This window comes from Staurois parvus, unplaced genomic scaffold, assembly GCF_062004578.1.
Source record: "Staurois parvus isolate SC_StPar_1 unplaced genomic scaffold, SC_StPar_1.0 ptg000234l, whole genome shotgun sequence".
Lineage (NCBI taxonomy): Eukaryota > Metazoa > Chordata > Amphibia > Anura > Ranidae > Staurois > Staurois parvus.
The window spans coordinates 2,752,042-2,763,177 of NW_028318030.1; the positions used below are offsets into that span (position 1 = coordinate 2,752,042).

The window sequence follows — 11,136 nt, forward strand, 5'->3', positions numbered from 1 at the left end:
ATTGTAGTGTGGTTGTGGAGGTTTGGGGACGTTATGGGGGCCCTTAGCAAGGTGGTTGATGAGAGGGGGATCTGGACGGGAGGTTGGACAACCACTGTCCGCCTAAGAGTTGAAGGTAACGTGCTGCAGCACATTCCCTCATCCGCTTTCTTGGGAAGGGACAGGATTGTGGTGTTTTATGCTGGCCAGCCTCGGGTCTGTCACAGGTGTGGTGCAAAGGGGCACTTTGCGGCCACGTGCCCAGTCATAAGATGCTCCCTCTGCCAGGTGATCGGGCACCAGGCGAGGGACTGGAATATTGTGCAGTGCAACTTCTGTGGGTCCTTGGCCACACATATAGTCAGTGTCCGGAGGCACTCCGCAATCTCCCTGCGGCAGAAATTGCAGCTGAGCTAGATCGGATGGATGCCGAGGAGGCAGAGGTAGCAGCAGAGAGGGTCAAATTGGCTTCTGTAGTGGCCTCGGTGGGGGAGGGGGTGGCTTCTGTGGTCCTTCCTGTGGTGGTCCCCCCCTATGGTAGTCCCTTCTGTTGAGTCCCCTTCTGTTAGTACCCCAGTAGTCTTGCCTGTTGGGTCTGTCCCTCCTCCTGGTAAAGGGAAAAAGTTAGTGGAAGCTGCTAGAGGGGCTGGGTGGTGAGTACAGAGTCTGAACCATCAGTGTCTGCTCCCCCGGTCCTCCTCCATTTAAGGAGGGAAAAGAAGATCATTAGGGAGTCTCAAGGGTCCCAAGGCCCTGTTCAGGGTGAGCAGGGTGCAGTCCAGGGAGAGGAGGGGTGGTCGGTGGTGGGTAGGCGTAAACCAGTCCTCTCGTCTGCAGGGTCTGTCTCCTCTTTGGAGGTGGGAGACGTCACCCTTGATAATATGTTTGGGGCCCTGTCTGGGGAGGAGGGGGTGTCTGAGGATCCTATCTCCCCGATAGAGGATGAGGAGGCAGGGGGGTCTCTTAAAAGGTCTGGAGACCCTTCTAAAAAGGTCAAGAAAAAGGTTAAGAAATGCCACTCTTAATTGTCTTAATGGCAGTTCCCGCTCCGTTAAAGGTGGCAACCATTAATGTTGCCAGCCTAAAATCTGTAAGTGCTAGAGAGTCAGCCATATTTTTGCTCAGTGGTATTGATGCTGATGTTTTCTTTTTGCAGGAGACCAGGTTGTCCAGCTTGGCTGATATCCATCTGGCCAAGCGGAAGTGGAGGCGTGGGCCTTCCTACTGGTCTCTGCGGCTGAGCCTTACAGTGGAGTTGCGGTACTTTTTACCGGTATGGTAACGTGCCGGCGGATCATTGAGGTGGAGATTGGACAATGTCTGATCCTAGATGTCCTTGTGATGGGGCAGGAACTGCGCTTGATTTATGGACCACAGTCCAAGTGGGACAGGAAATGCCTCTTCACAAAGATCAAGCCTTTCCTTTTTACGTCTCGGCTGGTGGTCTTTGGAGGTGATTTTAACACCATCACTAGGCCCAAGGACAGGAGGGGCTTCAATGACAGGCTGGGATATGATAGAGTTTTTCTGAATGCTATAGTCAAGCGGTTCTGGTGGACGCCTTGGTTAAGTGCAGCCCAGACAGCACGGGTTTCACGTTTAGGAGAGGTAATAGTCAGAGTAGGATAGACAGGTTTTTTTTGAAGGAGGACTCTGCCTTCTCAGCACCTGAGTGACGGGCGATGGAGTTCTCTGATCACCTTATGCTTACTGTGGCTTTGAATGTTTCAGACACACCACAGAGAGGGAAAGGCATCTAGAGACTGAATTAAGCTCTGCTGGAAGACGAGGAGGTGAGACAATCCTTCAGGGAGTTCTTTCAGGCCCAGGAGACCGTGCTGGATTTTTGCAACAGTAAGTCGGAGTGGTGGGAGCTTACCAAGGTGCGGATTGGCAGGTTTTTCAAGGCCATAGGTAAGAAGAAGCAATTTAATAAGTATATCACCTACCAATGGTTGAGGAGGAAGCTCGACTGCCTTGTTTCTAGCGGTGGAGATTCTGGGGCAATCTTGGAGGTTAAGCTCCTCCTCAGGGAGTACCAGTATGATCGGCGTGCCTCTTTGGTTCTGGAGAGGGATTATGGGAAGTACCACTCGCCCGACCCTTTCCAGAATTGCAAACAGGGTGCAGCGATTAAGATGGTCTCTGCCCTAAGGGATGGTACAGGGTCCCTGACGAGATCCAGGTCTGGGATTCTGGAAGTCTCTAGGTCCTTTTATGCGGACTTACTGAGTGAGAAGTGCCTCGACCGGACAAGGATGTCGAGTTTTTGGAGTCTACACCGGGCCTGGAGGGTAATATCTCGCCTACAGGTTTGACTGGAGAAATTACTGTAGAAGAGGTGGTCAAAGCTATTGACAGTCTGACCATTAAAAAGACTCCTGGGCCAAATGGATTGACGGCTGAGTTTAAGACCTTTAAGTCCAGCTTGGCGCCTCGTCTTGCGGAGGTTTATAACTGCTGTCTGAGTGAGGGATCTCTCCCACTCTCGATGAGACAGTCTGTGGTGATTCTCCTGTCAAAGGGTAAGGATCCTTCGGCTATTGAGAACTGGTGCCCCATTAGCCTGCTCAATGTCGATAGAAAGGTTCTGGCCAAGATCTTGTTCTGGCGCTTGTCGTCAGTGGCAGATGGTTTGCTTTCTCGCCAGCAGCATTGCTCGGTCCAGGGCAGGGGTACCTTCACAGTGGTGTTAGCTGTCCGGGAGGCTCTGGAGCGATGTAAGGCTGAGGGATGGGGAAAGTTTCTGCTGGCAGTGGACCAGGCAAAGGCCTTTGACCGTGTTGATCACGAGTACCTCTGGCGTCTCCTGGACCGGTACAGTTTGGAGGGGAGGTTCATTGGCTGGCTAAAGACGTTGTACAAGGAGGCTGAGAGCTTCATGTTGGTGAATGGTTGGGTTGGGCGGCCCTTTGAGTTTGGATCGGGGGTGCGCCAGGGATGCCCGCTGAGCCCTCTGCTCTACGCTTTCGCTATCGACCCCTTCCTTAGGAGGCTAGATGGTGGGGCGTTGGGTGGGGTGCCAGTGGGTGCTACTGGAGATCCACCTGTGAGGGTCGTAGCCTACGCTGACGATGTTTCTGTTTTCATCTCCGGGACCGGGGAAGCGCAGGAGGTGGTCTCAGTGATGGAGCAGTATGCAGAGGCGTCTGGTTCCAAGGTCAATCAAGACAAATGTGAAGTTCTCTGGATGGGTAGGGAAGGTGCGAGCTTCTCACTTCCGGACACCTTCCCAGTGCCTCAGCAAAATGTGAAAATTTTAGGCATCAATTTCGGCCCGGCTGATTACGGCAAGTTAAATTGGGAGGCCAAACTGTCTGATGCTGAGGTCAAGGTGAGATGCTGGAAGGGGTGGCAGCTCTCCTTAAGGGAAAGGGTTGACCTGATCAAGACTTTACTGGTCCCTGCGTTTTTGTATATCAGTTTTGTCTGCCTCTTGCCAGAGTCGCTCTATGCAAGGATTTACAGCTGTTTCTTCCAGATGTTATGGGGGAACAGGCTGAACCTTGGCAGGCGAGATGTAACTTACTTATCCAGGCGGGGGAGTGGCCTAGGTATGGTCAACCCGATAGTGTTTTTCTCTCTGATGTTCTTCAAACATAATCTTGGTAATGTGCTGGCAGAGAGACCGCCTGCATGGGTAGGGCTGTTCCAGATCTGGTTTAGGCCCTTTTTGAGCAGTTGGGAGAGTGGTGGGCCAGTGAGAAGCCTGCGGGTCAAGCATGGTAAGCTCCCGGCTTATGTGGCCCTGTGCCTGAAGTTGCTTCGGCGGTGGCATGTGACGGCGGAGGAGGTCAGATCCCTCCGTAGGAAACTCCTGGGTGAGAGGATTGTGGCAACTGCTTTCCATGCGCCGTTGGCCTTGAAGGATTGCCCAGGCCATATTATGAGGGAGGGTTTGCGTTTAATAAATCTGGAGCGGATTCCCTTGAAGTTTAGGGACCTGGCCTGGCTCGCCTTCCATGGCAGGCTCTACGTGAGGGGTAACTTGAAGTACCGTCCTCTGGATGACCGTGGTTGTCTGAGGTCAGAGTGTCGGGGTGAAGTGGAAACTATGGACCACTTTCTGCTTCAGTGCCCCTTTAACGTGGAGGTATATAAAGAGGTGGGTGGGGCTCTGGGTGTCTCCTTTCTACACTGCATGTCTTATGCAGAGTGGGTGTATGGAGCATTTGAAAGCCGCCAGGGTTTTGATTTGGACACCTTGTTTCTAGTCAGCGTAGTGGTCCAATACTACACTTGGAATGCATGGTGTCAGGTTTCCATTTGGCAAAAAGTCCTCCCCGTCCAGGTGGTGGTGCGTGACATCCTTGGCGAGGTAGGGAAAAGTCGGGGTCTTGAGAAAGGCAGGCGGCGGCGAAAGACCTGGATGGAGGCGTGGAGGAACATCAGGCCTGTAGCTGCTATCTGCTGATCTCGGGTGGTGGCATCTGTCCCTAGTTTCCTTCTTTTCACTCCCCTAGATTTTGCTGGTATGGATTCTTTTGAAGAGAGGCTGCAAAAGCTGAAGGTCTAAGTTTCTTAGTCCTTTTTTTTGAGTATGTAAGTGTTTGTTTGTTCTGTTAAGTATAGTATGTCTCAGCCTTAGAGGCTGTCTGAAGCAGTAGTATGGAAATTGAGGGTGTAACTTTAACTTTTGGCTATAAAAGTCTCTTATATGCATAAGTTTCTATTTGGGTGCTCTGTATGCCTGGAGCATCCTGTTGGTTGCTTCTTCTCGGCCAAAATGGCCATGAAATATTGCTGTTTTTTCTTTTCCAGAGTATGGACTCTTTTGGTTTCTGAGACATAAAGGCTATGTGGACTTTTATGTTGAGTTCTTTTCCAGGGACTTCTGGACTCTCTTGTTTTTTAATCAAGTTGATGTTTATATTTATTTATTTATTTATTTGTATTTTTATAGAAAAACATTTTTGGTTTGCTGGTATGTATGACCTCAAACTTAAAATAAAATATTTCCATTCCTGACAGTACCCCCCCTCAAGGAGCTGCCTCAGGACGCTCCAAACAGTCCGTACTGGCACAAATGTTCCACCGCCTGGGTCCAGTAACTGGCTGGACATCCCACTGCCGGAATCAAGCGACTGGCTGGGTCTCCTGCTGATAGGCCTATCTTTTTGCAGGAGACCGCAGGAAGGCAGGTTGCTGGACACAGGATTTCCAGAAGCAGGCTGGGCATCTGGAGCTGGCACGTCAGGCTGGGCAGTGGACAGAGGCACGTCAGGCTGGGCAGCGGACAGAGGCACGTAAGGCTGGGCAGCGGGCACCGGCACGTCAGGCTGGGCAGCGGGCACCGGGACATCAGGCTGGGCAGCGGGCACCGGCATGTCAGGCTGGGCAGCAGGCACCGGCAAGTCAGGCTGGGCAGCGGGCACCGGGTCATCAGGCTGGGCAGCAGGCACCGGGTCACCAGGCTGGGCAGCGGGCACCGGGACATCAGGCTGGGCAGCGGGTCCTCTGGCTCGACAGCGGGCCATCTGGCATGACAGCGGGCACCGAGTCATCTGGCACGACAGCGGGCACCGGGTCATCTGGCACGACAGCGGGCACCGGGTCATCTGGCACGACAGCGGGCACCGAGTCACCTGGCACGACAACGGGCACCGAGTCACCTGGCACGATAGCGGGCACCGAGTCATCTGGCACGACAGCGGGCACCGAGTCATCTGGCAGAACAGCGGGCACCGAGTCATCTGGCAGAACAGCAGGCATCGAGTCACCAAGCTCGACAGCGGGCACCGAGTCATCTGGCACGACAGCGGGCACTGAGTCATCTGGCACGACAGCGGGCACCGAGTCATCTGGCAGAATATCAGGCATCGAGTCATCTGGCAGAACAGCGGGCACCGGGTCACCAAGCTAGACAGCGGGCTCCGAGTCATCTGGCACGTCAGCGGGCACCAAGTCACCAAGCTCGACAGCGGGCACCGAGTCATCTGGGACGACAGCGGGCACCGAGTCATCTGGCACGACAGCGGGCTCAGGGGCATGAGGCTGGACCATGGGCACCAGGGCACCAGGCTGGACCATGGGCACCGGGGCGCCAAGCTGGACCACGGGCACCGGGTCATCAGGCTGGATTGGGTCATCAGGCTGGATCACGAACACCGGGTCATCAGGCTGGATCAGGTCATCATGCTGGGTTGGATCATCAGGCTGGGTAGGATCATCAGGCTGGGTAACAGAAGGTGGTTTCTCAGATGGCAGGCTGACCGATTTGGATACTGGCAAGATGGTACTGGTTGGAAAGAATTTTTGCTTCTTCTTAGGTTTAGTTACTGAAGCACTGTAAGTAAATGCAGGTCTGTAAACGGATGGAGCAGATGAAGACAGAGAAGAGCTGGAGGATGGAACAGAAGAGGGAGCAGTTGCTACAGAGGACTTCTTTACAGGGTTAAAGGCAGGATAGGTGCAGCGAGTGGGAACAGGGTACTGGCATGTGGTTGATGGCAGAGTATACTGGGCTGGAACTGGAGGTGCTGTCGGGAATGAAGGAATAGAGCTTTGAAAAAATAGATTAGAAGCAGGACTGGGTTTTGGCAAGCTTACTGAGGCTGGGTGTAACAAATCTGACCATGTATGTAATACTGGTTGAACAAAGCTTAGCTTACACGTAGCCTGTCTGACCAAAGACTGCACTGCGTTTATGCAATCCACAAGCACATGTGATGGACAAGCTGCATAATGCTCAAGGAAGCAATCTGGATCATCCTCCAACAACCATACCAGTGATTCCACTTGATCTGCATTAAATGGTGGAAAAAAGTCATCCCTACTTTCAGGGGTGCAGGACAGAGCCAACTCAGCACAAACCTGGATCAATGGCTGCACCTCAGAAAACTCCGTGCCCTGATCTACTAGTGAATGAGCAACTTGTATGCATTCTAGCAGCTGATCCCTGGCATACTCCTTCAGAATCTGATTGCCATAGTCTCTGTCTTCTAAGACTAACAGCGACAAGTACACAACCTCCTCAGGATGCATCCTTCACAACAACAAGCCAAAATGACTTCCCTGTGCAGCCACTTCTGGTCAGGATTGGTCTTGGTGTAATGTCAGGGCTCCAGGTATGACCAGAGGTTTGTGGGCTAACACAGGGAAATGCAGGCTCAAGTATGGTGTAAACAATATAATTTATTAGAGGCTAAACAAAAATATAAACGCACAATATAAACAAAACCAAACCTCCAACTGATAACGGAAAGTACAAGCACACAGACAAGAGTAGTCAGGGCTGGTGAGGTGGAGTGGTCCGGCAGGCCGGGTCAGGAACCATCGGGCAGACAAGGTACAAAGGAGCAGGCAGAAGAGTGGTCAGGAATAGCCCAGGTCGGTGCAGGCAGAGGGATCAGGAAGGCAGGCAGACGACAGGATCAGGTTCAGGCACAGGGGCTCATGGGAACAATACACCAAGGCACTGATTGCAGGCCTGGTCCTGCTTAAATACACCTCCTGAAATCAGCCTCAGGTGATGGCTTGACTGCAGGAGTGAGATTCTGGCTGCTGAGAGCACCTGCTGGCCAGCACTGGTACTGCAGCCCACAAGGCAGGTGAGTCCCACCACCAGTGGCGAGTCCATTCCTGACATACGGTCACTGTTCTTTTATATGGACATTAGTATGTTCATATAAAATGTTCCAGATGTTTTTTTTATATGGACATTAGTAATAAGCTCTGCATGGTTTGAGATTACCAGGTCCAGCAGAGCATCATTCCTAGTTGGGGCCTCTATAAACTACCATAAAATTGTCCTGTAGTAGGTTTATAAATTTTTGCCCTTTAACTGTTGCTGCAGTACCATTACTCCAGTCAATTTCCGGGTCTTTAGAATCCCCTATTATTATAACTGTCCCAGCCCTTGCAGCCCTTTCGATCTGTGCAAGGAGCTGAGAATCCACCTCTTCATTAACACTGGGTGGCCTATAACAAACTCTGATGATTACCTTTGTAGTACGCACCCTCATGTGCAGTTCCACTCATAATGCTTCGACCTCATCACACTCTCCATCAACTAGGTCCTCTTTCACACTCGCTCTGAGATCACTTCTCACATAGAGACAGACATCACCACCTTTCCTTTTGTTTTGGATGTGGTCACTTACAGACCATCTACCGTGATCTACCAGTGGGCCTAATTAATGCAGAAATGCGTGCACGCAGAAGTAAGACACTGACACTGTTTGCAGTTTGTCAACTTCCCAATTCCTCTTTATTGAGGAACTCAGTATAACATTTATAGGTCTTATAACGTAAGCAAAGGATATGCGATAATTGGTTGAGAAGTCCCCTAAGTTTCCTGTGTGTTCTTCCATCCGTATTGAGATCTTCCAATCATCGTTGAAAAAATGTGACTAATTCCCTTTTATGGGGTGGTTTACGTCAAAAGGTGCTTTTTCTTCTAATGAGTCATCTCGGGCGAGACTCTGGATGAAGGCGCCATCTTAATTATTATCGTTCTGTTAACCTATATCTGATTGCCTACTTAAGAGTGTAAGGAATTTAAAGAGCAAGAGGCATAGAGAAGCAAGGCTATAAAATTGTCATTTTACTGTCTGTCTGACAGATCACAAACTGTTCACCACAATCCATTACAATCCCCCCTTAAAATGGCTATTTTATATTAAACTGTCCCTGTGTTTTCCTGATGTCCTAGCTGTCTGGCGGCCCCCCCTTGGAACTCTTTTAGGTTGCAAATAGAGCTCCTGGGTGGCTAGTCCATCCCCAGAATCTCAATGCGCACTGAGAGGGCCACAATCAGACACTGTCTTTCCCTGTCAGTTGCTGTCTGATAGAAGGGGGGAAGGGAGAAGGATTTGTGACGCTTATTACTGATCGGGAGACACAGTTTGTAAGGGAGTGTAAAATTCCCCTCCTTCTCGGGGAAGTTCGACATCATCATAGTTCATAAAGGTGGGAGAGACCTCGTCCACGGTCTTCCCAATTAATTTCTTAATGCAAGGGACCACACGACAGGCAACTATTGCCATTAGAATGATTATACCCAGGATAATCACCCCTACCTGGGCTAGGGCCTTCTGCCAGCCACACAGCCACCCAAACCACTGATCCCAGGGATATGTAATGCCTGAGTTTGCCTTGAGCTCATTCGACAGGTCTTCTAGCTTTTTGATAGCCAGAGTTATTTTCCCATTTGGGTCTGTATTGTCTGGTATATATGTACAGCAAGACATGGTCTTAGGTATCATTTTGCAAACCCCTCTCTTTTCAGCTAGCATCATGTCAAGTGTCATACGATTTTGGAACGCCATGGTGGAGGTAGCCTCCAGTTGTTCTGCTACTCCCTTCAGGGCGTCCCATGTATAATTCACAAAGCGCTGCTGATTATAATAAATGTAGTTTATCCAGTCCACATTCTTGTTTACGGTAATGATGAGGATCAGGGATTCAAACCCTGCGGCCACTTGATCTCTGGCTTTAAATTCATCTGGCACCCCCCTCTGGACTCCTATTGCATCTATGTAGATGTGGGGGTCAAAGCTCCCTTCTGGGGCATTCCGTTTCTTTCTCTTTGTCATAAGGGGATTGGACACCTCTTTGGGCATTGGATCTGAGAGGATATGCAGTGGCATTATGGCCTTGGCAAGGGTGCATTCCCCCTTCCATTCCCCTGCCAGCCGGGTTCTAATCTTCTGGTCCCCACAGATCCAGAATATATCTCCCAGGGACATGACCTGATTCTGGGTTAAATTTGACTGGGCTGTACTATAAACAGCACAGAATCCCTCTGTGAAATTCCCCAGGGATCTTCCTTTTCCCTCATAATTGGCATAGCAGGTATAATTATCTGGATATATGGTTAAACCATCTGGGGGCTTTGTGTCTCCCCGGACTAGAGGGTAACGTCTCTTCCAGTCCTCACATATGGATTGGCTCGTGGTGGTGTTAGTATACAGACTTAAGACACAGTCCTCTATTGAGTCTGGTAGGCCTAGTGGTACCGTCCCCAGATGTGGTCTGGCATGTCCACACACATAGCAATTAGATTTATTGTGGGAAATTGCGTTATATTTCATCGATTCACAGGTTGGCATCTGAGAGGCCAGTTTCTACTGCTATGGTGTCTTCAAATGTGGGGTTTGCTATTGCTACCATGTCCTTCAAGGTGTTGAGAAGTGGCATAAGTGGGTTTGGTGGGGGGGCTGGGTCCTTGAGATGCTCCTACCGGTTTGACCCATACATATCCCTTATCCAAAATTTTCCAATTGGTCCCTGAGTGCTGCTCCCAGCCATCCATTTTCCTAACACATAGAGTCCCTCATTCCCTGGGCTGGGGTTTTCTATGGGAAGAGTGAGTTGCATATTCCTCCCTGTCGGTCCAGCCACTGCACACGTGCCTGTTTTAAGTAGGGTCAACCTGTCAATTATGCTCTTACCATTCTTATCTTTATGGTTTAGGGCACTTTGTGGTCGGTATCCCCAATCAAGGACCGTGTTCCATCCCACCGATCCCCAGTATGCGCAGTCAGCTCCCCAATAATCATCCGTAACACACACACATATATATATTTATATATATATATATACTCCTGGAGTTTGGTGCATTTCGATATATGTTACACTGTCCAACTGGTAACGGGCAGGACACTATACCACAGTAGTCAAAGGTGAAAGTGGCCACGTGAGTGTTGGAAGAATTGTACCAGAAAGTTATTAGACCACTTTGGTCGGGCGTCCCACCCTCCCTTGTGATTGCCATCCTTTGTGCCATTCCCATCCCCCAGAGTATATACAAAAGGATATATGTATATGCAATCATGCTCCTAGTTATCTTCAGGTGGCTCGGCCTTCTTGCAGTGGGAGGCGTGAATCAAAGGACTCTTTCCTTCCAGTTTCACCGAGGTAGCAGTCACCAGGAGTACCTGGAAGGGACCATCATATCTGGGTTCCAATGAATGTTTTTGCAGAAACTTTTTAACCAAGACCCAGTCTCCGGGTTGCAAAGTGTGTGTTCCAGTGTCTGTCTCGGGATCTGGAATGGAGGAAAAAACTTGTGCATGGATATTAGTCAACACATGTGCTAAAGATATTACATACTTTGTCAATGTATCAGACTGCAATTGTAATTGTTGGGGATAGTAGGTTCCAAGTCTAGGGGCGGACCCAAACAAAATCTCATAGGGAGACAACCCATGATTC

General features: G+C 50.3%; 1 pseudogene; it reads right to left on the reverse strand.

Annotated features, from left to right (window-relative positions):
- Positions 1-8,050: 8,050 nt before the first annotated feature.
- LOC149460141 (uncharacterized) lies at positions 8,051-10,882 on the reverse strand (annotated as a pseudogene).
- Positions 10,883-11,136: the final 254 nt, after the last annotated feature.